We start from the raw sequence: 2,995 nt of genomic DNA, 5'->3' as shown, positions 1-2,995 counted from the left end.
TCGCGAGAGGAGAAAGTCGTCTGAGACTTTATACCTTGGATGTATAATAAGAATATTTCTAGTCTAAGGTGTGAGATTTTTCCAGTGTCTGGGGCTTGTGGAGATGCTGACGTACTATCTCCATACTAGACTTGTAGCTATGCGCTGGCACAGGAGTAAAGTGACTTGCTGTCAAACTAAGACCAGTTTTTAAGTCAAAACTCTAAGCCCATTATCATTGTTCTTCCATGGGCAGTATGGTAGTATCGGTTGGCTAATGGTGTGTGTGTGTGTGTGTGTGTGTGTGTGTGTGTGTGTGTGTGTGTGTGTGTGTGTGTGTGTGTGTGTGTGTGTGTGTGTGTGTGTGTGTGTGTGTGCATGAGGGTGTGTGTGTGTGTGTGTGTGTGTGTGTGTGTGTGTGTGTGTGTGTGTGTGTGGTGGTGTGTGTGTGTGTGTGTGTGTGTGTGTGTGTGTGTGTGTGTGTGTGTGTGTGTGTGTGTGTGTGTGTGTGTGTGTGTGTGTGTGTGTAAGACTGACTGCAGGGTAGGGGGAGTTGGAGGGGAGAGCTGAGGTTGGACGGAGGTGGTGGAGGAGAGGAGGGGAGGTGGAGGATGAGTAGAAGGGAGGGGGGAGGGAGGTGGTGGAGGAGTGGTTGGGAGGTGGGGAGGTGGGGAGGAGTGGTGGAGGAGTGGAAGGGAGGAGGAGGGGGAGGGAGGTGGAGGAGGAGCGGAAGGGAGGGGGAGGTGGAGGTGGTGGAGGAGAGGAGGGAGGAGGGAGGGAGGTGGTGGAGGAGGGAGGGGAGGGAGGTGGAGATGGGGGAGAGTGGAAGGGAGGGGAGGGAGGTGGAGGAGGAGGGAGGGGAGGGAGGTGGAGATGGGGGAGAGTGGAAGGGAGGGGGAGGGAGGTGGAGGAGGAGGGAGGGGAGGGAGGTGGAGATGGGGGAGAGTGGAAGGGAGGGGGAGGGAGGTGGAGGAGGAGGGAGGGGAGGGAGGTGGAGATGGGGGAGAGTGGAAGGGAGGTGGAGGGAGGTGGTGGAGGAGGGAGGGGAGGGAGGTGGAGATGGGGGAGAGTGGAAGGGAGGAGGAGGGAGGTGGAGGAGGAGGGAGGGGAGGGAGGTGGAGGAGGAGGGAGGGGAGGGAGGTGGAGGAGGAGGGAGGGGAGGGAGGTGGAGGAGGAGGGAGGGGAGGGAGGTGGAGGAGGAGGGAGGGGAGGGAGGTGGAGGAGGAGGGAGGGGAGGGAGGTGGAGGAGGAGGGAGGGGAGGGAGGTGGAGGAGGAGGGAGGGGAGGGAGGTGGAGGAGGAGGGAGGGGAGGGAGGTGGAGATGGGGGAGGGGAGGGAGGTGGAGATGGGGGAGGGGAGGGAGGTGGAGATGGGGGAGAGTGGAAGGGAGGGGAGGGAGAGGGCTGGAGGTTATCTAGGATGGAACACGAAGCGTCTGGAAGTTGGAATCAAACGTCTCATAACGCCAATGGTCCCACAACCAGGAGGGTTATTATATCTATGTATGATATCAACAATCATATATCGTAAACAAAGTTTCTGTCATGTTGTCCTGGTGTATGTCTTGTGTTTTATCATCTCAAACCTGATGAATTATTATCAAGTTGTACGGTAGCTAATCTCTTCTCTGGTTGTCATCAGGTATTCCCCTGCCTGGTGGAGCTGCAGTCTGGTGACATCTAGTGGAGAACTCCACAGCGTCTACCAAAAGTCAAGGTTAAAATTAAAAGAGCTAGGTATTTTATTACAATAAAATAAATGCCCAGCCTTTTTCAATATGAAGAATATATCAGTGATAGGACCTGAATTAATTGATCATTTCTATTTCCAGGTCATTTTAAGCTACAAGCGGATGCAATGGTAGAGATGGAGACTTTAAATACTTAAATAATAGTTATATTTACCACTACATATTCGGGGGGACAACAGCGAGCATTAAAAGACAAAGATTTATCAATATCCGACGAGAAATTCTATATTCTAGTCGATCTGTTCCATGTAGGGCCCTAACCTAACAGCGAACATAGAGGATCTAATGTCACACCTCCTTTTGAAGCATCAAGTTGAAGGAAAACTGATAGATAGCCCTACTCAGTTGTTTCTTTCTTTATCAGTAACAAATACATCTTTTGAGTTACTACTTTGATCAAAAACCGACAAACTATTTGAAATATAATTAATGTCAGTTAAGTCTCCGTCTATCTGTTCGCAGGGTGAAGGACGTTAGGAACTGGATGGAGTCTTGTCCATGAGGAACACGCCCTATCAGAATGTTCGTAGGTATCATGGGTGGGGCGAGGAAGTTGTATTCAATTAAATTACGCACCCAGCAGCAAGCAACGGACGTGTCTATGTGTGGTCCATATTATTTAGATACAATTCTGCAATCTCTGTTTAATTCAGAAGTAAAGTAGAGATATGACAATTGCGACGAGGATTAATTGGCATTAGCTAGTTGTAAACTACAGTTTAGTTAGTTAGTATGGAGAAATCCGGGATTTAGCATGCAAAGCCATTTTCTGCTACCCATCACCGAGCCATTTTCTGCTACCCATCAAATTCTGCTACCTAGTGGTTCAGCGCATGCGCATCTCGAAAATGTGCGCACATGTTCATGCGTGCGCACCCATCAGTTTCTGGCGGACGGTGAGTATTTTCTTTAAAACATGTTTTTAACTGCGCAATTATCTTACAAGTATGTTTAACATTGCGCCTCTTGACCTGTTAGCACGTAAATATGTGCACACTTCTGATGAATGTCGAAATAAGATGATATGTGTGTTATCTTTACGGGTCTGGGAGCGAAGAAAGTTTTCGGTGGAGGGGGAGGGGGACGACGACATCTTGTCTTGTTATAACAACAAGATATTTATCGTGTTACATAAATTCTAAATACTTGTGATTGTAAAGCTATGGAGGAAAGATGGAAACAATCGTTTGACCTCCTGTCTCTGGGAACATTCCAGGATGGCTTTGATAAGTCCCAGAAATTAAACCTTAATTAAAGGCACCCAGT

The sequence above is a fragment of the Gadus macrocephalus genome, chromosome 21, assembly GCF_031168955.1.
Source record: "Gadus macrocephalus chromosome 21, ASM3116895v1".
Lineage (NCBI taxonomy): Eukaryota > Metazoa > Chordata > Actinopteri > Gadiformes > Gadidae > Gadus > Gadus macrocephalus.
The sequence above is the reverse complement of the archived record's forward strand: the minus strand, read 5'-3'. Positions refer to the sequence as shown.